This window comes from Hemicordylus capensis, chromosome 3 (assembly GCF_027244095.1).
Source record: "Hemicordylus capensis ecotype Gifberg chromosome 3, rHemCap1.1.pri, whole genome shotgun sequence".
Classification (NCBI taxonomy): Eukaryota; Metazoa; Chordata; class Lepidosauria; order Squamata; family Cordylidae; genus Hemicordylus; species Hemicordylus capensis.
The window spans coordinates 32,211,519-32,237,959 of NC_069659.1; the positions used below are offsets into that span (position 1 = coordinate 32,211,519).

Genomic DNA, 26,441 nt, shown 5'->3' on the forward strand with positions numbered 1-26,441 from the left:
TTTTTTGTCCACTCTTGATAAAATGTTGGGGGCAGAATGTGGCTTAGCACTTCAGTGTCTGTCCTACCCAGCTCTTGCCCACCTCATGATCACTCTCCCCTCCTCCTACCTTGATGTTTTGGTTACACAACCACCAATTGGGAGTGCTCTACCCAGCTCTCCAACTGTTTCTGGGCGCTCCTCTTACCCTGTTTCGGATCGCGAGAACCAGCCCATTGTGTCTGAGCTGATTGTTCAATCATGCTCGGAATGTTCTGTCCAGCAGGATTAATCTATTTATTTATTTATTTGATTTACATACCGCCCTTCCAAAATGGCTCAGGGTGGTTTACAACAGAATAAAAATAAATTAAAACCAGTTAACAATGAAAATCAAAACTATAAAAGTAGAATAAAACCAATTAAACATGCAAACAGCTAAAAACCCTGGAAAACCAGGGCAACCATTTAAAACAAGTTACAGTAGTTAAAAAACCCTGGAAGGCCAGGCCAAACAGACAGGTTTTAAGGGCTCTCCTGAAAAACAGTAATGATCTCGAATTATAGATTTCTGCCAGGAGTGCATTCCACAGCCCAGGAGCAGCTACAGAGAAGGCCCGCCTCTGAGTCACCACCAGACAAGCCGGTGGAAACTGGAGATGGACCTCCTCGGATGACCTTAACGTGCGGTGAGGATCATGCCGAAGAAGGCTCTCTCTAAGATAATCTATGATGGATAATTTACACATACAATTAATCACTTGATGCTACATGGTCAGGAAGTAAGGATGATGCATGTCTGAACTAGTCCTGAGGGCTTTCAGAATATGGGCTAATTTGGTGGCTCTGTCAAAAAGGCAGGGCAATTTTTACATAACAGATGCCAAACATTTGCTTAGGTTCATCATTTCTTGAATGCACAAAGATTAGTTGAGGGCAAGACTCTGTTTTTTAAAAGAGTTGCACTATGGCTGTGCAGTTTACCTTCTTGAGCATCATCATGGGTGCAGATGGGTCACCATCCTCTTCCTCTGGTTTGGCTATATGTCTCTCCCCCCCATAATCATTTTCAATTGCTTTCATCACACAAGGCCTCCAGTGGATTCCTTGCATTTGCATTGCAAATGCATACACTGCTGCTCTCAACTTAGCACAGAGATAACTGTCAATCAGTTGGCCCTTCAACTCATCATTTTGTCCACTCATTAATTACACATTTAAGCTGCTATCTTCAGAGCCGGCAGCCAATTTGATTGACAATAAACTCAGACTGTAGGGATGGGGATGAATGTCCTGATGGGCTTCTGTGTTGTCGGTCTGTTTTTTTAGAAGCAGCAGTGATTAGTTCTTATTAGCAAATTCTGAAACCAGAAAGAAATAATAGGTTTAAACATAATAGAGCAAATGTAAGCAAACCAAATTAATTAGGATGAATATTTTTATGCAGCCTCCAACATTTCATCCATCCCTTAGGGGATGGAGCCACTCTGGGAAGAGCATCTAGGTTCTAAGTTCACTCCTTGGCATCTCCAAGATAGAGCTGAGAGAGATTCCTGCCTGCAACCTTGGAGAAACCGCTGCCAGTCTGTGTAGACAATACTGAGCTAGCTAGACCTATGGTCTGACTCAGTATATGGCAGCTCCCTATGTTCCTATTTTTCAATTCTCATATTAAGGAACAAGCAATGCCATCTCTGAGCAATTGTCCTGTATGAAGAAATCAAGGAAAAAGAGCTGCGGTTTTCCAACTTGGGTGCCCAGATGTTGAACTACAATCCCCATCATTCCTTTGTTGTGGCTGGGGATTATGGGAGTTGTAATACAATGACATCTGGAGACTCAAGTGGGAGAACCCTGCTAACTGAGGAAAGAGACACCTTTCAAAGTGGGGATTCTCTTGTATATAATGAGCAGGGGGAGAGCAACTGGCCCTATCCAACCCGAACACAGCATTCCTCCAGCGGCTATTGCTGGTATCAGCCTTATGTTTCTTTTTTAGATTGTGAGCCCTCTGGGGACAGGGGAGCATCTGGTATAGATTTATTAAAGTTAAATAGATTTATTAAAGATTTATTAAAGTATACCGGATCTAGACCGATCCGGTATAGATTTATTAAAGTTACATAGCAATAGCAATAGCACTTACATTTATATACCGCTTTATAGCCGGAGCTCTCTAAGCGGTTTACAATGATTTAGCATATTGCCCCCAACATTCTGGGTACTCATTTTACCGACCTCGGAAGGATGGAAGGCTGAGTCAACCTTGAGCCCCAGGTCAGGATCGAACTTGTAACCTTCTGGTTACAGGGCGGCAGTTCTACCACTGCACCACTAGGGGCTCTCCCCGTGCTAAATAAAGAGAATCATCACATTAAAAGGTGCCTCTTTGCCAAGTTAGCAGGGGCCATAGACACAATAGCAATAGCAATAGCAATAGCACTTACATTTATATACCGCTCTATAGCCGGAGCTCTCTAAGCGGTTTACAATGATTTAGCATATTGCCCCCAACATTCTGGGTACTCATTTTACCAACCTCGGAAGGATGGAAGGCTGAGTCAACCTTGAGCCCCTGGTCAGGATCGAACTTGTAAACTTCTGGTTACAGGGCGGCAGTTTTACCACTGCAGTTTTACCACTGGCGCCACCAGGCACCACACAAAACAAAATAAAAGTAGCCCAGCTGGTTTAGGAGCAAATGTCTGATGTTGTCCTAGCCTCCCTCCCTCTATCTACTGCTACTATTAATATTTATATACTGCTCTTCAACCAAAGTTCTCAAAGCGGTTTACATAGAAAAATCTCAAAGTTCTCAAAAATCTCAAAGTTCTCAAAGCGGTTTACATAGAAAAATAAATACATATTTAGGAGAGTAACTGGCCCTATCCACACCCAGCACAGTACCTCCAGTGACTGTTGCTGGTGTCTATCTGATGCTTCTTTTAGATTGTGAGCCCTTTGGGGGCAGGGATCTATCTTATTTATTTATTATTTCTCTGTGTAAACTGCCCTGAGCCATTTTTGGAAGGGCGGTATAGAAATAGAATTAACAACAACAACAATAATAATACTCCCCAGTGAGGCACTACCTTGCATGGTTGTGGGGCTTGTGTGCTCTGAGGAAGGTGAGAACTATGCCAGAGGTCCAACCATACTGGACAGGTCTCACCAGAGGAGCCAGACAAAGAGTGCCTCTCCCATCAACAATATGGTGAGATGTAACTTTAATAAATCTATACCGGATCGTTCATTGCCCGGGTCAACAAGGACCGCACCAGGTGCTGGAGTCCCTGGACATCTGGTGGCAAGTGGGCTACAGGACTCAGGATCTTCAGTTGAGCAACCAGGGCTGGAAACTGCAGGGTTACTAGAAGAAATGTCACTTAACCGGAAAAAAGATACGAAAAATGCCAACAAGGAAATAATGATCTGCTATTACAAGTCTAGTCCAACTAGAAGAGGTTATTTTAAAAGAATGTACCAAATTTGGAAAGAGAAGCATCCAGATACAGAAAAAACAGAACAAAGGCTAGTAGACCAGAGAAGATTCATAAAAAGAAATAAAGTATTCACAGAAGTTGAGCTGGAAGAACTGCAAAGAGCAACACAGGCTCAAGATATGGAAGAAGAATTACCACCAACGGAAGAAGTTGCTCAGGCGCAGGTGGAGGAGATGTTGGAAATAGAGGATGCCACTGTAGCTGAACTGTTTCAAAATCAAAACCAGGCAACCTCCCCTTTGCCTTCACCTCAAAAACCTGAATGCCATTTAACAGAAAAGCAACAAGAACTAAAGCAAAAAATAACTGAGCACATGAACCAAACAACCACCAGGGTTCGACTTCCAGCTCTAAAAACAGTTGCCAAAAAACAACTTACTCAGGCATTAAAAGATGTCAATGCTGCACTTGCAGAAATAACCAATAATTTGCAAGAAACAAACCAACTAATGTACAGTGCTGCAACAATAACAACACAAGAGTTCGGATATAAGATCAGTGGACCTGTAAAAAAAGAAAGTAGCACATCACCTAAATGGAAGATTAGATTAGAAAATAAAATCGCCAGGCTTAGATCAGATGCTAGTAAACTGAAAGATATGAAAGACAAGAAGCTGAAGAATGAAAACACCAAACAGTATCTGATCCAAAAATACCATCTAGATTCAAGGAAAATTAGAGAAGTCCTGGAAATAACAAAGCAGCAAATAACAGCAGTGTCAATGAAGATTAGCAGATATGAAGCTAGAATTACACAACACAGGCAGAATCTCCAATTCCAGTCGAATCAGAGACGTTTCTACCAAAGCACAGAAGGAGAAACTGCAAGAAACTTAGAAACACCAAATAAAGAAGAAACAATACAATTCTGGGGGAAACTATGGGACAATCCAATAGATGATAATAAAAAAGCAGGCTGGATGAAAGAGGTCAAAAATGTAACCAACAAATGCAAGATCTAATAATAACACCAGAATTAATAAGTGAAAGAACAAAGAAAATTAAAAATTGGACTGCACCAGGCGACGATGAACTGCATGGTTTTTGGCATAAACACCTAACAAGCCTCCATAAACAACTATCAAAACAGTTCAATCACATTTTGCAAGCAGGTGATATTGAACAATGGCTAACAACTGGAAAAACTCATCTCATCATGAAAGACCCAGCAAAAGGTGCACTTCCAAGTAATTATAGACCGATAACCTGCCTGCCAGCCATGTTCAAATTATTAACTGGAATAATAGCAGATGAAGTCATGCAACACTTATTAACTAATAAGCAGCTTCCAGTTGAACAGAAATGAAATTGTCCGAACACCAGAGGCACAAAAGACCAGCTGCTGATTGACAAAATGATTTTAGAAAATTGCAAGAGAAGAAAAACCAATCTAAGTGTTGCATGGACTGACTACAAGAAAGCCTTCGACTCATTGCCTCACACATGGATACTAAAATGTTTAGAAACAACTGGTGTCAGCAAAAACATTCAGATATTTTTTTTAAAAAGCAATGAGCATGTGGAGTAAACATTTACCAATCAATGGCGGGACACTTGGACAGGTTAGCATTAGAGGAGGTATTTTCCAAGGGAACTCACTATCTCCTCTGTTGTTTGTAATCGCCATGACTCCACTTTCACAAATACTAAAAAGAACAGGCCTCGGATACCAAACATCTAAAACATCAAGTAAAATCAACCATCTGCTGTACATGGATGATTTGAAGTTGTGTGGAAAATCCCAGTCAGAAATTGAATCACTGCTAAACACCGTCCGTATATTCAGTAGTGATATAGCAATGGAGTTTGGACTAGACAAGTGTGCTGCATTAATAATGAACAGAGGGGAAACAGCAAAAACAGAAGGAATAGAACTGCCCAATGGAAGCAAGATCAAGAACCTAGAAGAGAAAGAACATTACAAATACTTGGGCATTCTCCAGGCTGATAACATTGCACATACTGAAGTTAAAAGAAAAATGAGAAGTGAATCCATCAGGAGAGTTAGAAAAATCCTCAAGTCCAAACTCAATGGCGGGAACACCATACAAGCCATAAACACCTGGGCTATACCTGTTATCAGATACACTGCAGGAATAATAGACTGGACCCAGGCAGAGCTAGAGACGCTAGATCGTAAGACCAGGAAAATCATGACCATCAATCATGCTCTGCACCCCCGCAGTGATGTCGATAGGCTATACCTCCCTCGCAGCTCAGGTGGAAGAGGAATGCTGCAAGTCCATCAAATGGTAGAGGAGGAGAAAAGAGGCCTTGAAGAATATATCAAGGACAGTGAAGAAGATGCACTTAAAATGGTCAATAACGAGAAACTATTAAACACTAATGAAACAAAGCAGGCCTACAAGAAAGAACAAGTCAAGAACCGAACAGAAAAATGGAAAAATAAGCCACTGCATGGTCAACATTTGCACAATATAACTGAAAAATCAAACATCACCAAGACCTGGCAATGGCTTAAGACTGGCAACTTGAAGAAAGAAACAGAGGGTCTAATATTGGCTGAACAAGAACAGGCACTAAGAACAAATGCAATAAGAGCAAAAGTCAAAAAATCCACAACAAACAGCAAGTGTCGCCTTTGTAAAGAAGCAGATGAAACAGTGGACCACCTAATCAGCTGTTGTAAAAAGATCACACAGACTGACTACAAACAAAGGCATGACAAGGTGGCAGGGATGATACACTGGAACATCTGCAAAAAATACAAGCTACCTGTAGCCAAAAATTGGTGGAACCATAAAATTGAAAAGGTTTTAGAAAACGAAGATGCAAAAATATTGTGGGACTTCTGACTACAAACAGACAAACATCTGCCACACAATACATTAGATATAACTGTAGTCGAGAAGAAAGAAAAACAAGTTAAAATAATCGACATAGCAATACCAGGGGATAGCAGAATAGAAGAAACAGAAATAGAAAAAATAACAAAATAGAAAGATCTACAAATTGAAATTGAAAGGCTGTGGCAGAAAAAGACCAAAATAATCCCAGTGGTAACTGGTGTCCTAGGTGCAATTCCAAAACAATTTGAAGAGCACCTCAACACCATAGGGGCCACAGAAATCACCATCAGCCAATTACAAAAAGCAACTTTACTGGGAACAGCCTATATTCTGCGACGATATCTATAACAACAGCAACAACACTGATAATAAAATTCAGCCATCCCCCCAGGTCCTTGGGAAGGACTCGATGTCTGGATAAAACAAACCAGTCAATAACACCTGTCTGACTGTGTAAACAATAATAATATGTTTGTTAATGAATCCATTACATTTGATTAATATTGTGAGCTGCTTTGGACTGTGCTCAAAGAGAGAGAGAGACAAATCCACTAAATAAATACAAATAAATAATAAATGCTCACGTTTTTCCACTGATGCATTGCTGCAAGCTACACTCTGCTTTCTGTCTGGTGTATTCATTGATGCTGCCCTCAATCCATTTAAAAGCCAGGAGGTGTTTATCCTTTATGTACTATTATCCTACAATTGGCAGTCAAATTCAATATGTTCATAGGCATCATGCATTGACACCAGAGGCAAGGTGTGTGTATCTGCTCCAAGTTTAACTTCTAGAGATCCTGGGGAGTGGACAGGGAAATGACAACTCTAGCCACTCACATTAAAATGCTTATGATATCCCACAGAGGCAAATATAAGGACAAAATAGGGAACAGGAACAGGTATGCTTCTGCACTTATGGTGTTCGTCTGTAACTGTGAAGAGCACAGTCGGGAGGGTGAGCGATGGGGCATCTTCCACTCCCGCTTTGCATGCTGAAATCAAACATAGCAGGGGTTCTCCTACTTAGGTCCCCAGATTTTCTAGGACTTCAACTCCCATAATCCCCAGCCACAACAGTCTTTGAAGTCCAACAAGATACCCCCCCTCCACTTCACCCAGTCTGAACAGGGTTAATATTCAAGGAGAGTGAGGGTGGTAAGATCCATACAAATAATTAGCAAAAGCAATCTAGTCACCATTTGATTAGCACAATTAAGGACTTCTTATTACATTTTTAACCCAATGTCTTTCCAAAGAGGAACACAGAGTCCCTCTCTGTATCCTCATAACAAATCTGTGAGGTTGATTAAGTACTACGAGAGTTGTGACTGGCTTCAGTCTACTCAGCAAACTTTATGGATAAGCAGGGAACCCAGGTGATGTGCCTGGTCATGCTCCAACACTAAATCACCCTGGCTTCCGGAGGGGCTTAATTCAGTGAGTCTGACCTGACCCCTACTTGTGGTCACAGAGTTTTCTGTGAGGGAAAGGTCTGAGAAGGATGCTGAGATACGATGATGATAAATGATGCTTCTATGGGAGATGCTCCTTATTGAGGTCTAGTAACTTGGAGCCTCAATGTTTCCAGAAGTTCTCTCACAAGCGAGAGCACTTAGAACATATTTTCTCACATGTGGCTCTGTTACAGCTGTACAATCTGGGAGGGTGGGGAGAGAGAGCATGCTGATGTAAAGACAAAAACCAAAACCAAAACCTGCTGCCACTACTTATACCCTGTGTTAATGTAAATGATCTGGGGATCCTAAAGAAACAATACATGAACACCCCTTTGCTCCAGGTAAGCTGATCCTTTGGAAACTAGATTCTATGTCATTCTCGAAAGTGAGGGCTGGATGGATATTTCCATGAGTGTGTTTAAGCAATAAGAGAACACCGAACCTCAGAGTTCTCCAGTACTGAGAGATGTTTGGATACAGGTTGGCTTGGCTGTTGTGAATAACAACAGCTAACTCCCCTGCTACCTGAGCAAAAAGGCACCTTTTAAAAGGGGCGATTCTCTTTACTGAGCAGGGGGAATGCAATTGGCCCTATCCAGTTCCAGCACAGCATCCCTCCAGTGGCTGTTGCTGGTGTCTATCTGTTGTATCTTTTTAGATTGTGAGCCCTTTGGGGACAGGGAGCCATTTTATTTTTATTTCTCTATGTAAACTGTTTTGGGAACTTTCATTGAAAAGCAGCATATAAATATTTGTACTAGTAGTAGTTAAAAAAAGCAACTTGTAACAAACCTTCTGATTTGTTAAAATCCCTGCCTTTGGGATGAATTTCAAATTCACACACTGAATCTCTAGAGTTTCCTGTTGATGGAGAGATCCTTCTATGTAGCGTTTTAATATGGTAAATTCTCCTGGGCATGTCCTACCCAGGAGAGTGCACAGTGGTTCGTGTGCTTCTTTGTTTATAACATAACTTAGCTCAAGAGAATAATACGAATGTGGTGACTAATATGGCATAAATATTCCCAGCATGATATTTCATATTTTTCTGTGTGGAGGGTAGGGGTTGTTCATTACGTGTAATTAATATTTTAAAAGCTCAATGAACTTGTACGCCCTCCAGTGCATTTGGGAGATTTATTGTCTAATAGCTCTATGGAGGAGATTTGTATTCTCCTCATTTTATTCCTGCTGGGTATACATGACCTACCAATTGGATGTGAAACAGGAAGGAATATTGATGGATTCATACTGAAGGCGTAGCTGGAAAATTCCTCTGATTGCCCTGGCTTCTTTGCCCTTGGGATTCCCACACACCCCTTGAAGATGAATGCAGGAAAAGGCTTTTGGAATAATGGTCAGCATTCACAGGCCCTACCGACAGCAGTGTTGACTCAAGTGGACAAGCCCTCCATGCAGTGTTTGCTGTAACAGGGACTCCCAGATATTGTTGACCACATCTGCCATAACCCCCAATTGCAATGACTTTTGGTCATTTCAGCTGGGGATTATGTGAGTTGTAGTCAACAACATCTGGGTGTTCCTGTTACAGGGAACACTGCCTCCATGGGTTTCCCCCCTACAGAGCTGCCTTCTCTCATCTCCCAATACATCCCCACTCGTGGCTTTCACTCCTCCAACTCCTCCACCCTCAGCTGTCCAAAGGTCTCCTGCTTCCCCAAACAACTCTTCCCTTTCTCCCTTGCTGCCCCTTATTCCTGAAATGCCCTCCCAGAACACCAGGGGCTGTCTCAGAGGCTGAGATTGTGCTTACCACTGCCCCTTGTGGTGACTTACTGCATTGCAGTCAAGCATTCTGGTCCTATGCTTGCCCTGCCCTGCGACTCTGTTATTGACTTCTCTGCATTTTATTAAGCCATTCCATTGTTTAAACAGAAATGACAGGTTAACAGGCTGGCTCAGGGGTGACCAACCTGAAGCTCTCCAGCTGTTGTTAGACTACAACTCCCAACACTCCCAGCTTCAATTTACTGCAGCTGGAGATGATGGGAGTTGTAGTCGCACAACAGCTGGAGAGCTTATGGTTGACCACCTGTGGGTTAAGTACCTACCTAAAGAACCGATGTACACGTGCTAAAATGTCTGTCCTTCCTGCCCCGTTTCTTGCCTCACATTCTTCTTCCATACTTTGCCACCTTTCTGTGTGTGCACCCTGGGTTTGATCTGGATTTATCTTCTCCCTGGATCTGATTGGGTCCTTAAGTTTATGCTAGTAAAGTTGGTAAAAACTCTCCTGAGCCATTTTGGAAGGGTGGTATAGAAATTGAATGAATGAATGAATAAATAAAGTTGCGCCATTGGGTAGATTTTGACCCCTGGCAACCACAAAGCCGTGTGGTTGTCTTTGCTAGAACACAGGAGGGGTTTACCATTGCCTCCTCTTGCGCAGTATGAGATGATGCCTTTCACCATTTTTCCGATATCACTGCTGCCCAATATAGGTGTTCCCCATAGTCTGGGATTTGAATTGGCAACCTCTGGCTTGCGAGTCAAGTCATTTCCCACTGCACCATTAGGTGGCTAGAAGTTTATGTTATCACATGTAAAATAATGGAAAATTCATGATGTGACTGATCATATCAGCTACCTAAGTCAGTGTCAACCAGGGCTGGACAACTTGGGCTCTGTGGCTGCTGCTGGTCTACAACTCCCATCATCCCCAACCATGGTGGCCAATAGTCAAGGATGGTGGGAGTTGTAGTCCAATAATAGCTGGAGGGCCCAGGTTGTTCAGCTCTGGTGTAGACTGAACCAGATGGACCAACGGCTTGACTCCGTATAAGACAGCTTCCTATGTTCTGAGCTACTCGAAGGAAGGACAGGATAAAAATGTAATAAAACAGAATGTCTGGGAAGTACCTTAGACCAGGGGTTCCCAACCTGTTGTCCTCCAGATGTTGCTGAACTACAACTCTTATCATCCCCAGCCAACTAAATTGGAAATGATGGCAGTTGGAGTTCAGCAACATCTGGAGAGCCACAGGTTGGGAACCCTTGCTTTAGATACTAAAAAGGCTGTGTAAATGTGAAATTCATCATAGTACCAGGCTGAAATTGCACTATGAATATTGCATGCAAAAATGATGGCTTGTGTGTGTGTGTGTGTGTGTGTGTGTAGATGTTCATGTAGCATCTTAACTCAATATTTTTTGCTGGCAGAGGCTCTGTACCTTTAGCTGTTGCATGGCAAGTAGAAATGCAACAGGTGTGACATTTTTATCACTCCACATTTAATTCCTGCATGCCACTGAGCTGTTAAAGGCATACATCCTCTGCCAGAAAAAGAAGAAGAGGTGGCAGTCCTATAATTTTAGAAACAACAGTCCTTGAGGAAATTATGCCAGAATTTAAATTCAAAGAGCACCTTGAGATGTCAAATACCCCAGTATTATGAAATGGTAGAGCAACTGTATAGGGATTTGAAAAGAAAGTGCAGTTTATTCCGATAACTAGGATTGAATTCATAATCAGAAAGATGCAGGGACAAGTGAATGGTGGTTTAGAACAGTCCTGGCAATCCATTATAAGACAAGAGATAAGAAACATCTGCTAGGAGGGATCTGGATGAAAAAAGACCTGCCTAGGAATGGACATCAAATATTAATATTCCCATATCAGAACCCCACTTTGCAATGGAGCAACAAAGAATGAGAAAGGTCCAAAAAGGACTTAGAATCCTTTGCTTTTAAAAAGTACAATTATCATTATATCAATGTATATTTCAAAACAGAAGTGGGGATATGGTGGTAAATGAGTGGTTATTAAAATTATGGGAATATGCCTCTATGGCTAAGGTTACTGCTTACTTACGGAATACTTCAGATGAAACATCTATTTCTATTTGGGAGCCTTTCATAATTTACAATTTAGCACGGGGTCAACACCCTCATCCAAGGTTTGGTTTTCCTTTCTAGCATACACGGCTAATTAAAGTGGTATTTCTGTGTTTTGTTTTTGTTTGTTTGTTTGTTTGTTTTACAATTCTTGGCAAGGGCAGTTTTGTGTGGGTGGCTGTTTTTTGGAAGGTGGAGAAGAGAGGGCTGCTGAACCTCCCGCGTGATGTGTGTAATTATGAGATGTCTAAGAACTGCTAATGGTAGAGTTACTTTTATCTTTCTTTCTTTTTTCCTATGTCTCTTTTCTATTTCTATTATCTTGTGGAAAAACAATAAACAGATATTGAGAGAGAGAGAGAGAGAGAGAGAGAGAGGTGCATTATGGGGATTCCCCCAGAGATGGGCAACTGCCCATCGGTGTTGCAGCATCAACTGAAAGCAACCAACGCTGTCACATGATTAACAAAACGAGGCTCAGGGAGCACTCCCGTAACCTCGTTTAAGCCTAGGCGTCGAGGTACCGCCAGGATCTGTCGGGATCCCGGTGGTTCTTACACACGGCCAAGACCGAACTTGGTTTCCTTAGCCTGGTTTTGCCTGTGCAGCAGAACAGCCTCAATAACGCATTCAAATACAATAATAAAATTAATGCTAAATTCAGCCAAAAAAGCTACAACAAACTCTATTCACAAAAATAGATACATATCTCAGAAATACAATGATACACAAAACCATAATATAAAACGCACAAATGTTCATCTTCAGACCTAACTTCCTGATACATTCTACAGGGGCTAGCAGAAATAAGTAGATAGAAGTTCATTGGTTTTGAACACTAAGTCATTAAATCACCCTCCTGCATTTTAAAGTGGTACAGTCTTAGCGGGTCTATGCCAAATGCTTGTAGATCACCCCTAAGACTCTGCTGTGACATGAAATGGAATAATGAGAAAAACAAAACAAACATGCACACACAGTGCCCCATTGGAGTTGCATCATGTTCTTCTTTATTTGTTTGGTTTAAACAGGAAACTACTGTTTCCTCAGGAGATTCAAGTCAACATTGCACTGGCAGAGAAACACTCATCATAAATGCATTTGGGCCACCATCACCTTTTGTTCTGTGAAGGAATTTAGTCATACTTGGAGGTCGTCATTGAAGCAAATGATTTTACAGGCTGTAAGCAAGAGCTGTCTCAGGCAAAATAAAAACCATAGCAGAGGGGAAAAAATGAAAATAAGAACATTTTAACACCCAGTCCCCTTTGTCTTCAAATACTTTGGATGCTATCATCTCCTAGGTGTGGGTTTTTGCACATTTTCTTGGCAAAACATGGTTAAGAATTATTGCACAGTTCTAATAAAGCATTATCACAAAGAAGGATAACTGGAGCTATGGAATAGCTGAGTCTTGCTTTAAAAAAACCCAAAACATGGGAGGGGAAGCCAACCCCATCCGTTCCACCAAGGCAGTGTTAGGGAAGAAGGGGAGCCAATAAGAAGGATGATAGCAAGGGCTACTGCTTCAGAAACTTTTGGGCCGTAGCCACAGGGGGCTACCGTTTGGACCTGGTTACATCAGGGATATTCAATTTTTATTTTTTAACCCTTCAGGCCATATATTGGTCCTATATCATATACAGTGATATAGGACAAAATGTGCTAGCGGGATTCTACCCAATTACTCATAACACTGGTCCCACTTTCTAGTGTTCCAGACAATGAGTACAAGGCACTGGGTTAAATGACAAGTAACAGACACTTGCTGTTAAATTTGTATAAAATTATACTGTCTTTTATTCTTTACTAACAATTAACTGTACACTTATTTAACTACATGAATTTAGCTTAGATATCCAGACAGATTCAATTTTCAAGATTAGAGCTAGTATTTAGAATAAATGGATTGGCAGGCAGTTTACACAAGGAAGTTATGAGATGTGCAAAACATCATCTGGACTGCCTGCAACATCTCCCATAGGAATCAGCAGTCATGTTAGAATAATCCACCATCTGGATGGATGCTCTGTATGTTCTGCATTAATTGATTCCCTCTCCCTCCCTCCCTCTCACACACACACTGGATGAATTGCAGGGAGGTATTCATCTGTTGTTACAAAAACTATCAAGAGCCCCATGGTACATTAAAAACTATCAATATATTGTGGCATAAGCATTCATGGGACAGAGAACACTTTGCCAGATGTGTGAGGTGGTATCCTGAGTTAGTAGGGACCTCTTGTATCAGTTGCAGTGTCTGGCTCCACTTGATAGGCTTTTGCCAATGTGTATAACAGACTCACTGGATCAGACCAAAGGTCCATCTCATCCAGCATCCTGCTTCCCACAGTGGCCACCACAGTGCTTCTGGGAAGTCCACAAGCAGGCATGAAGACAATAGCACCCCCTGCTGTCACCCTCTGATATCTGCTAGCATATTGCCTCTGAACTTGGAGTCTCCATATAGCCAGAATATAGACTTGACTACTCACTTGACTACCTTGACTCAGGTAGTCAAGTGCCTATCAGTCCGGAAGTGAATTGGGGCCACATGAAAATAAGGAAGTTGTTTCTCCATACTTGAGGGCTCAAGTATAAACATGCAGATTTTTTTTTTTTTAAAAAAATCAAATTAATTTATTTTAATGTTTTAATACGATTGTGGATTTTATTGTTATAGCTGTAACTTTTGTAAACTGCCTTGGGACAAGTTTTATGAAAGTCAGTATAGACATCAAATGATAAATACATAAATTAGATAAATTTGTAATTAACAACAACCAACCAACCCTGTGAGTTCCTGATAGGATGTTGACAGCATAAACTAGTTGAGACATGGAATGTTAAGATGTCAATTAAAAGCGACAGGATAAATGGGGGGATAGGGTTGCGATGGAACTGATTTGTTCAAGGCCCTGTTAGCTTAATGTAAAGATCCTGGAGGAGACTAGGGTGAGGTTGGGATTGAAATGCTGTGGGGTTAAAAAACAAATACCCCAGTTTGCATTAAATAAGGATGTATCAGGAATGGGGATGAGGGAGAGATATCAGAATAACCTCTCCGCATATAGGAATATAATGCTCAGGTTCAGGGCAGGAAGCCAGCTACAGAGAACACTAGAAGAAAGCCCCAGGGGAGTGGCAAATAGGGGTGTGCAATTTGGGATTTCGGGTGATTCGGCTCGGACCCGAACCGAATCACCCCTGTTCTGTTTTGTGCCCGAATCTGGGTCACCCGAATCACCCTTGATTTGGTTCGGATTCGGATTTAATCCGAATCCGAATCGATTCGGGGGGTAAAAAGGGGCCCAGGGGCAAAATTTTGGGGTGGGGTGGTAGTGCCCAATGGGTAGAGTCTACCACCCCAATTTCAGGGGGATTGGGCAAAATCCTGATTTTTGGTGAATTTTTAAAGTTTTAGTGACTTTGGGGCAGTTCGGGGGCATAGCATGGGATCTGGGCAAAAGGAGTGGGGTGGGGTGGTAGTGCCTAATGGGTGCAGGCTACCACCCCAATTTCAGGGGGATTGGGCCAAGGGCTGATTTTTGGTAAATTTCTGAAAATTTCATGTCTTTGGGGCAGATTGGGGCATATTGGGGCAGAAAGTGGGGCCTGGGGCAGAATAGTGGGGTGGGGTGGTAGTGCCTAATGGGTGGAGGCTACCACCCCAATTTCAGGGGGTTTGGACAAAGGGCTGATATTTTGAGAATTTTTGAAGTTTTAGTGACTTTGGGGCAGTTTGGGGGCAGAAAGTGGATCTGCCCCAAAATAGTGGGGTGGGGTGGTAGTGCCTAATGGGTGGAGGCTACCACCCCGATTTCAGGGGGATTGGGCAGAGGGCTGATTTTTTGAGAATTTTTGAAGTTTGGGTGTCTTTGGGGCAGATTGGGGGCAGAAAGTGGATCTGCCCCAAAGGAGTGGGGTGGGCTGGTAGATAGTGCCTAATGGCTGGAGGCTACCACCCATCCCCAATTTAAGAGTGATTGGGCAGAGAGGGGAATTTTGGTGAATTTATTTTTATGAGGTTTGTCTTCATAAGGTGAAGTGTGCTAAATTGATTTCTTCCTCATATTATTCATAGTTCTTTCCTCCTCAAAACTTCTGAGGTGTGAATTCTCATTCTATCATAGCAAATGAGATATTTTTCAATTAAACAACTCTCATGACCCCACTTTCACTTTTTCACACTTTCCTTTACTATGAATAATATGAGGAAGTAATCAATTTAGCACACTTCACCTTATGAAGACAAACCTCATAAAAATAAATTCACCAAAATTCCCCCCTCTGCCCAATCACTCTTAAATTGGGGATGGGTGGTAGCCTCCAGCCATTAGGCACTATCTACCACCCCACCCCACTCCTTTGGGGCAGATCCACTTTCTGCCCCCAATCTGCCCCAAAGACACCCAAACTTCAAAAATTCTCAAAAAATCAGCCCTCTGCCCAATCCCCCTGAAATGGGGGTGGTAGCCTCCACCCATGAGGCACTACCACCCCACCCCACTATTTTGGGGCAGATCCACTTTCTGCCCCCAAACTGCCCCAAAGTCACTAAAACTTCAAAAATTCTCAAAAAATCAGCCCTTTGTCCAAACCCCCTGAAATTGGGGTGGTAGCCTCCACCCATTAGGCACTACCACCCCACCCCACTATTCTGCCCCAGGCCCCACTTTCTGCCCCAATATGCCCCAATCTGCCCCAAAGACATGAAATTTTCAGAAATTTACCAAAAATCAGCCCTTGGCCCAATCCCCCTGAAATTGGGGTGGTAGCCTGCACCCATTAGGCACTACCACCCCACCCCACTCCTTTTGCCCAGATCCCATGCTATGCCCCCGAACTGCCCCAAAGTCACTAAAACTTTAAACATTCACCAAAAATCAACCGTAAACCGAATCACCCGAATTTTTTGTGCCCGAAATTCGGGTGATTCGGCTCGTGCCTGAAAAATATCGGGGGACATCTGGGGTGATTCGGTTCGGCCCCGAATCATCCGAAATTGTTCGTTTCGGGCACAGATCATTCTGTGCCCGAAATTTTTTGCACATCCCTAGTGGCAAAGGAAAGAAATGTGCTTTCCCTTCTCCTCTTCCTGAAATCTTCAGGGGAGGTTTGACTGAGGGTGCTGCCGGCTGGTCTGATGATTACTCAAAGGCGAGTCTTCTCTGTAGTTGCCCCAGAGCTGTAGAACGCACTTCCTGCTGAGAACAGAGCTGCTGTATCCCTGTTGGCTTTTAGGAAACAACTAGAGACACATCTCTTCAGCCAAGCTCTTTAGCATTTTTTATGGAGAGTTATTTTAATTTTAATTTTAAATATGTTTTAATAGTTCATAAATTTCTTGGTTTGTTTTATTGTTGTAAACCGCCTAAAGACTTCAGTAGTGGGCAATATACAAATATGTTAAAAAAAAACCCTCTCCCCTCTCTCTGACAAAGCCTGGACAGGACTACAAGGCCACTGCTTCAGACTAGCTAGAACATTTCTGTACTAAGGGGGGGGAAAGTTAAAGAAAACAAAAATGGAGGTTGGGCAAGGTGGGTGCAGGGTGGCTGCCGAGGCCGCCCGGCCATTTGGAGCCCCCCCAACCTTGGAGGACTGGTCTGGTCTGATCTAGTCTGGACTGGACTGGGTCCCCAAGGTCCGGAGATTAGTATGCTTCTGGATAGACCTATCCTCCATGAATTTGTCTAATCGCCCAGAGATGTAATTAATTTGTCTGTAAACTGTCTAGAGACGTAAGTTTGGGGCAGTATAAAAATATGTTAAACAAACAAACAAACAAATAAATAAATATTCCTTTTTTAAAAAAGGACCTTAGCCAGTGGCCAATAACACATCCTATGGCAATGAACAATATGACTACCAGCTTAGGTGGCCACTTTGTTCATCTTGCCGAAGCGGGCTTCACCCCATGAAAGCCTCCACAGCCATGTATTTGTTTAGGGTTTTTTAAAAAAATGTTACAGGAGGACTCCTCATTGCTTTTGTCCTGGATAGACACTTCCTCCCTGGAAAAAGGAGATTAATAATACTATTTGTTAAATTTTAATGGACTCATCCATTATCTTCAGGAGCCTATCAAAACAGTTAAAATTAAAATGAATTTGATGTCATTCCAGGCATGAACTGGCAACGGAAGGAGCAGCAATGAGTTGCCACGATTGATAGCAGATTAGGGGGACTCTTGGTAGTAAGTGGATGTTTCCCAATGGCTTGCAGCTTTTTGTTCTCTTGTGTTGGAGCCAACCACTGCGATCCAATTTGGCATCTGGCTTGTTTGTGCTGTGACTCAAGTACCAAGGCTTGAATTCTGACTTGCTTGGGAAGTGACAGCTGGATTTGTGTGTTCTGGCTTTTCATCCAGCAGATCTGGGATGTGAATCTGAAGGGTTGCCTCTGTGAGTGGCATTTGCTTGATGGGGCTTGGCTTCTTCTTTGCGCATTCTTTGGTTGCCGCTTTTCCCAAGGGAAGAGAGTGCAGGTTGTTGCTCCATTATATGCATCACTTCATTTGTAAGTCTCCCAACGTGTGCACACTTGAAATAGCTAATTGCCTAGCAATGAAGAGAAGCTTGGAAAATAAAACACTGGCCAAGGGGCAAGAACACCTAATTATGCCAGTTTAAACCTGGTGGTAGTTCTGTTAGGGGATGGGCTCCCAAGAGTGTGTACTAGTACTGCTAGGGGCACTTGAAAGATTCCCAGAAGGTACTCAGAGCCCTTCTGCCTCCCCATGGTTTAGCCATGTTATTTGTTCCTAATTTGAGGATCACTGGGAAGGGAGCCCCACTGCCAGGGGCATAACTACAATAGGGCAAGGAGAGACCGTTGTCTGGGGGCCCACTGCCTTGGTGCCCCGCCCCCCGAGGCAAGTCACATGACTGACTCCCCCAGCCACACACCCGGCCGGGCTTCCTTCAGTTGTATTCATCCTCCAAAACTGATGTGAGTGTTAAGACCTGGAGCTACCAGAACAGCATGTCTTTCTCTAGAACCATTAAATGACTTGCATCGTCCACAATTTACAAAACCTTTTAAAAAATAATTAAGGATGATGTTCTGTTGTGGCACATAGGTATCTATCTATCTATCTATCTATCTATCTATCTATCTATCTATCTATCTATCATTTTACTATGCTTTTTGATACCACTATTCAGCCTCATTTAAGATTTCTTTACTTCATGAGCTGAGCTTCAGTGTGGGGGGTGCATTTTAAAATCTTGTCTCTGGGCCCACTCCAACTTTGCTACGCCCCTGCCCACTGCAGAAGGTAGGTGAGGAGGTGAAAATGTTTCTCCTGGGCTCCTGATTGGCTGGCTATGTGTTGAAACTCAGCATACCCCTCCCCTCAGCCTGACTGACAGGCTTCTGAAAATGAGCACTGAGTACTCCCATAGAACAGTCACCTAATGGCGCAGCAGGGAAATGACTTGACTAGCAAGCCAGAGGTTGCCGGTTCGCATCCCCACTGGTATGTACACCTATATCAGGCAGCAGCAATATAGGAAGATGCTGAAAGGTATCATATCATAAAATGTGGGAGGAGGCAAGCAATGGTAAACCCCTCCTGTATTCTACCAAAGACAACCACAGGGCTCTGTGGTCTCCAGGAGTCGACACCAACTCAACGGCACACTTTCCCTTTACTTTATTCCCATAGAAAGTAATAGGACAAGTAAGGTTGTCCCACTGATTTCAATGAGACTGTTTATGAGCAACTTAGTGTGGATGAGAGCCAGTGACGAGAGTAGCCTCCCTTCCTAACTGTAACACTTGAATTTGTGTTTTTATGTACTGTATATATGTGTATACATACAAATACATAAATTTACATGTTACTGTTATGAGAAAGGCTATTCCAGTCATTGGTATACTTTACATCCAGGTAAGTTACTCGTAAGCAGTCTTACTGAATCAATGGGATGAGTTTACTTTTCAGGGGGATCTTTTTAACCTCCCTTGGAGGTCATCCAGGCATTTGGCTAGGGTGCTATCAATATTCAGATGATGTCCAACTCTGTCTCTCATCTGCCTCATCAGTTGATCCCAACAAGGCAGCGGAAGACCTGAATATGGTGGTAATTTGCATGCAACTGCTTTGCATGCAAAAGGTCCTACATTCAATTTCTGGCACTTCCAGATAGGGTTGAGAAATATCCATCTGAAGTCTTGGCGAACCACTGCCAGTTCATACTGAGCTAGATGGACCAATGGTCTAACCTGGTATTTATTTATTTATATTTTTATTAAAACATTTTTATACCACCCAAAACTTACATCTCTGGGCAGTTTACAACAGAATAAAAACAAAGTAAAACACTTCTTAGGACAAAAATGTGTGTGTGTGTGTGTGTGTGTGTGTGTGTGTTATAAAGCAGCTTTCTATATAACCCCTGCAAATCTGAACTGGTCTCATTGTTTATGTTTTTATCATCTCCAGATCAGATTGTTGTAATTTGTTATGCATGGGAATTCATTGAAGATAGTCTGGAAGCTGTAACTGGTCCAGAATGGGGGAACAAGCAAGTGTGCATGTGTTGCCAGTGCAGGGGAGTGGCTGGTGAGTACACGGGTGTGCACAGCAGTCAGGGAGCCCGCCGGCTGCAGCCTGCCCCTGGGCCATCAACAAGCCCTCTACTCAGCTGATGGTACCTCTCCCACTTGGGCCTTCAAAATATTTCAGGAGGGAAAGGTTGATGAATATGTTTGCCCATTTGCACACATGTGACACTTTACATAGGTAGATAGCCTCAGTAGTGATGCCTCCTGCCTTCAGTGTTGTTGTCTGAGATGCTGGTGCAGGCAATGTGTAGGTTACATAGCAAGCTGCCTTATCATACCTGCCCTATACTTAGCCTTTTACTGTATACCTGCCCTTTACCTAGGTCTATCTATCTCAGTATTGTCTACACTACTGGCAACCTCCAGGGTTGACTGTTGCAATGCTCTTGAAGTGGGGCTGCTTTTGTACATAGTTTGGAAACTTCAGTTAGTTCAAAATGCGGCCGCCAGACTGGTCTCTGGGGCAACCCGGAGAGACCATAAAATGCCTGTTTTAAAATGGTTGCACTGACTGCCAACATGTTTCTGGGCAAAATACAAAGTGCTGGTGGCTATTACCTTTAAAGCCCTGAATGGGTTAGGTCTGGGTCACTGTTCCCTCTAAGTTGCACGCCTGCGTGGGCGCACAAAATTTTATTGTATTTATTTTATTTTATTTTATTTTATTTTTACATTTATATCCCACTCTTCCTCCAAGGAGCCCAGAGCGGTGTACTACATACTTGCGTTTCTCCTCACAACAACCCTGTGAAGTAAGTTAGGCTGGGAGAGAAGTGACTGGCCCAGAGTCACCCAGCTAGTTTCATGGCTGAATGGGGATTTGAACTCAGGTCTCCCTGGTCCTAGTCCCACGCAGCTGTTTTCTCCAGCTGCACAGTCACGCTGCTGCTGCTCTTCCCCTGGCTGGGCCGGGCCGCTGCCACCCCCTCCTCTCCATCTGGCCAGGCTGCACCATCTCCTCCTCCCCCTCCCCACCATGCTGCCGCCTCCTCCTCTCTCCTTCAGCTCCGGCATGCAGATCTCGTCAGGAGAGTCCAAAGTCCCCTTTTGCAAGACTTCCAATGAGATCTGCAGAGGGAGCTGGAGGAGGATGGTGGATGGAGGAAGAGGAGGCGGCTTCTGGCAGCCCAGAGCCACCTCCTTAAGTGGCAGAATGCCTGAGCGGGGGTGGGAAAGGTAAAAATGTATTGGAAAGGGAGCCAGTGGAGGTACTGGCACCAAGCACACACACAAGGGAGGGAGAGGGAGTGTGGAGGCTGCTCCAACAAGGAGGCAAGGCCAGCTTCACCACAGCAGAAACCCACAACCCACATCAGCAACCCTGCCCGTCTCCCTTTGGACATCCCAGGAGCCTGCTGCTGCCGCCTCAAAGCAATGCTCTGAATACTCCAAAGAGTTCAAAGTGTTGCTATTATCTGTTATGTTCACTCAGCACGGGCTTAAAAATTTTTTTTTTAAATATCCCGCTCTTCCTCCAAGGAGCCCCGAGTGGTGTACTACATCCTTAAGTTTCTCCTCACAACAACCCTGTGAAGTAGGTTAGGTTGAGAAAGAAGTGACTGGCCCAGAGTCACCCAGCAAGTATCATGGCTGAATGGGGATATGAACTTGGGTCTCTCCCGTCCAAGGGCAGCACTCTGGACTTTTTCTTTTTTCAAAGAACAGTAGCCCTGTTTACTACATGGCAAACCACTTTAGAATTGGGGCGGGACACAAAAAGAAGTCAAAGTCCCTCCTGGGTGTGCAGAAAGCCTAAGAGAGCATCATGACTACAGTGATGAATAAAATTCCAGTTCTATTGAATGCCGCATATTACTTTATACATATATAGCTTGCCCGAAGCTCCATTTTAGGACTGAAGCACGCTCAGGTTGAATCAGGAAGGCTCCATTCTGAATTCATGTGTACGTGCACTGCCTTGAAACTGCTGCCCAGAGCAAAGCTCATTCCTCCCACAGATGAAAAAAATGAGAGGGAACACTGGTCTGGGTTACCTTAGAGAGTGCCTTCTTCTGCACAATCCCCACCATACATTAAAGTCATCTGAGCAGGTCCGTCTCCATGGTATGTCTGGTGGCGACTCAGAGGCGGGTCTTCTCTGTAGCTGCTCCTGGACTGTGGAATGCACTCCCGGCAGAAATCCGTAATCTGAGTTCATTATTGACCTTCAGGAGAGCCCTTAAGACCTATGTCTTTGGCCTGGCTTTCTGGAGTTTTAAAACTGTTTTAAATGTTGTTAATGGTTTTAAACTGTTTTGAAAATTGTTTTGTATTGATTGTTTTTAAAATGACTGATTCATGGGTGTTGTTTTTGTTACTGTGCACTGCCCAGAGTCATTTGGAGGGTGTGGGTGGGATAGCAAGGGCATGCATGCATGCATACATGCATACATACAAACATACATTGACTAGCAGCAGCCTTCCAGGTGGTTATTTTCCACCCCTGCTTGGAAATGCCAGAGATTGAACCTGGGACCTTCTGCGAGTAATGCAGATGTCTCCCACTACAGTCCTTCCCCAGCCTGAAATGACATATCTGAAGGGCTGTCAAGAAGAAGAAGAAGAAGAAGGAAGAAGAAGAAGGAAGAAGAAGAAGTAGGAAGAAGAAGAAGAAGAAGAAGAAGAAGAAGAAGAAGAAGAAGAAGAAGAAGACAACGTCTTCTCTGTTGCTCCTGAGGAAAACGAGAAGCAATGGGTTGAAATGAGAAGGGCATGGATTTAGGCTAGATATTCAGAAGAATGGCCTAACTGGAAAAGCTGTTAGTGGAACAGTCTGCCTTGTGCAGTGGTGGGTTCTCCTTTGCTGGGAGTTTTTAAAGGGAGGCTGGATAGTCATCTGTTAGGAGTGCTACTGCAGTTTCCTAGGCTGAGCGGGAGATTGGATTAGCGGACCTCAAAAGTTCCTTCCAACTCTAAGATTCTAGCCCTATTCACATGTTATATTCAACATTCATATGAGTGTAGTGTACACAGGTTCAGTTATTCACACATTATCTTGAACACAGGTACAGCAGAACACTTCCTATCTGTACTAGGGATGTATACCAGTGCTGCCACCAAAACTGCTGGTGCGGGGCTGCTGCATACCTCCTTGTAGCCCCGGTCAGTTTAAAACTGGAAGTGCCTGACGCGTGTGGTTTTGGCGGCAGCACTGGTGGGGAAATGCGGTGGGTGGGAGTAAAGGCACCCTCCCTGCTCCTTAACGGTAACTCCCCACCTTCATACCTCCAAACCGGTTCGGTGGTCTGTAAAAGGACTGCCGAACCGGTTAGTTCACATCCCTAATCTGTACCAAGATCTATTCACAATTCCAAAGATACAATGTAGTTATAACAATGAGGAAAATCAACATCTTATTGAATGTGCAAGGTATATGTCGTAGTCTAATCTGATTCTTTTTGTGCAGAATGTGGCTTCCTTTGAATTCCCTCAGCTGGGAGAATTAATTTGACAGCCACCTGTTTCATATCTCAGACACTGATCCATCTCCCCCATTCCTGCGTCCCAGGGAGTATCTCTTGCCAGCTTTAGCAAAGAGCCAAGCATAACTGACAGCAGACTGCTTCAGTCCTAAAGCACCGCAAAAACCCAGCCCCTCCCACACAGGTGACGTCTTTGGCACCAGATGCTGTGCCCTGTGGGGAAATTGGAAATAACGTGTTTATGAACCACAAAAGTCTCATTTACCTTATTGATGTTCAGCCTTTCCATAAAATATATTTTTGGTCGTCAGGAGTCTCTGTGTATGATGCTATTGACATAACATGTCCTCAGGGTCTACCAGCTGAAATGACAGTTGAAATATGGAATTCTGGAGTGTAGAATGTGAGGGAAAGGAAATCAAGTTATTCATGAATACCATTACAAAAAGCAATAATAATCAGAAGCCTAGTTACTGTGTGTAAAATAAGAAAAGGCAGTTATGCCTTGCCTTCATGCTATAGTTCCTTTCCCACCCATCTTTCCAAGAAAAAATTTATTTTTTTAATCCAAGAATCACCTGCTTTCATTAAATGAAAGCCAGGCATAGCTTTAGCGGTACAGTTTTCTTTCAAAATGGCCTTCAGATTTGGAGAGTCAAACTCAAAAGGATGAGGTAAATGATTTAGAGGGAAAAGAAAAAAGGAAAGAAAACTATCCTGTCCTGGGTTCCACAGTCAAAATAGATCTCTCTTGGTACCTTAGTGGGGAAGGAAAGGTTGTGCCGTTGAGTCGTTGTTGATTCCTGGCAACCACAGAGCCATGTGGTTTTCTTGGTAGGGTACAGGAATGGTTTACCATTGCCTTCTCCTGCCGCGTTATGAGATGATGCATGTCAGCACCTTCCTATATCACGGCTGCCCAATATACCGTAGGAGTTTCCCATATTCTGGGAAACACACCAGTGGGGATTCGAACCAACAGCCTCCTGCTCTCTAGGCAGGTTGCTTCCTCGCTGCTCCATTAGGTGGCTCTTGATAATTTAGGAAGAATAAAATGTTCAAAGAAGGTTCTCCTTCAAAACATTTCCCTCATGTCTGTACAAAGACAAACATGCTGAGATCCTGAGAAAGAGACTGACTGAATAGTTATTTTATTTCTGGCCTGGCAGGAAACAGAATGTCTCAAGCACAGGTCCCCTCTGTTATGCAGAAACTAAGGTCCCTCATTTATCCCAGGGCCAGGGGGTGTGGGTGGGAGGCAGGAGCATTCTTTCCTTTCCCCACACAACCGGCCGTTGATTCCTCTCTTGCTGCAGGGTCACACAATCACTGTTGCGGAGAGTGACGTGGCAAAAGAGAGGGTGAGAGAAGCATGCACAGCCTCCAGAAAGCCCACAATGCATTGCACTGCTCACACAGTGCACTGAAGTCATTCTAGAGGCCGGGATGCTCCTTCTTCCAGCCTCTCTGGGGCTGCAGGCAGTTCATGCAGCCGTATGACCAGGGAGAGGGGGTAGGAAGGTGTGAGCATGTCCGTTTACCTCACTGGGTAAAAAACCCAGGCTACCCGGGATTGGTCCCGATCCTGGCCCTCCATACGCAGGCAAGCTGGGTAGGGCTGCTCGTGTGGCCCACCCCATTGGCTGACATCCTGACTAAAGCTGCTGTGCATGCAGCCAAAAGAAGCACATGCACAGCAGATGCGTCCTCATTTCTGAAGCACAGGCACTAGCAGGCAGTGGGGCTTTTCATCTGTCTCTTCGTCCCTTGGAAGAGCTCGGTTCACTGTGCAAATGTCCCTGAGAGTGCTGCGTGTCTTTCAGGGATCTACTTCATGGTCACACAAAGCGCTTCTGTGGGGGAGTGGGGATCGGTGAAAACCACTCCCTCACACATTAGCATCCATGCTTAAGAAGCAGGGCCACTCTTGTTGGGCACATGTGCTTATTTGTTTGGCTGCCTGTGCGCACCATTAGTGAAAATGTCGGCCAATAAGTCTTAATTACAGTTATGTTTACTCTAGGAGTTTATTTACAAATATAGATCATCTGGTGGAAAAAGCAGCCAATCACTCCACCTCCAAGGCAACAGATCCACTACCTCAGCCTCAGAGAGAGACACCTTGGCAACCACTGTGCCCCCAGCCAACTCTCAGTTTTCTTTTTCTGCCTATCTCTTTCTCCGCAAAACTGAAAACTGTTGTTTCCTTCACATACACATCCCTTGCATCAGTCCCTCCCCTCAACTGGGTGGGTAACCTCCTCCAGCTTCTTGTGGTTGGCTGTCCTTACTCTTAACATTCCACAGAGATCTCTGAATATCTCCTGACCATTAGCTCCCATTAAGAAATATCTACTAGTCATTGTGCAACGATAACTAAGTATATCCTGGGATATTAGCCATCCATATCTCTAACACAGTGGTTGCCAACCAGGGTTCCTCTAGATGTTGCTGAACTACAACTTCCATCACCCCCAGCCACAATAAATTGTAGCTAGGGAGGAGTTGTTGTAGTAGTAGTAATTATTATTTATTTACACAGTCAGAAGGTGTGATTGACTGGTTTGTTTTATCCAGACATAAAGTCCTTCCCAAGGACCTGGGATGGTTGGATTTTATTATCAATGTTGTTGCTGTTATTATAGAGATCGTCGCAGAATATAAGCTGTTCCCAGTAAAGTTGCTTTTTGTAATTGGTTGATGGTGATTTCTGTGGCCCCTATGGTGTTGAGGTGCTCTTCGTTTTGGAATTGCACCTAGGGTGCCAATTACCACTGGGATGATTTGGGTCTTTTTCTGCCACAGGCTTTCAATTTCAATTTGTAGATCTTTCTATTTT

The 26,441-nt window shown here is 43.6% G+C and overlaps 1 long non-coding RNA gene across 1 annotated transcript; it reads right to left on the minus strand.

The window, feature by feature from the left end:
• Positions 1–261: 261 nt before the first annotated feature.
• LOC128351781 (uncharacterized) lies at positions 262–23,986 on the minus strand. The gene is made up of 2 exons (XR_008320038.1): positions 23,868–23,986; positions 262–1,340 (listed from the first exon to the last, which is right to left on the minus strand). It is a non-coding gene; the product is annotated as an uncharacterized LOC128351781 (long non-coding RNA).
• Positions 23,987–26,441: the final 2,455 nt, after the last annotated feature.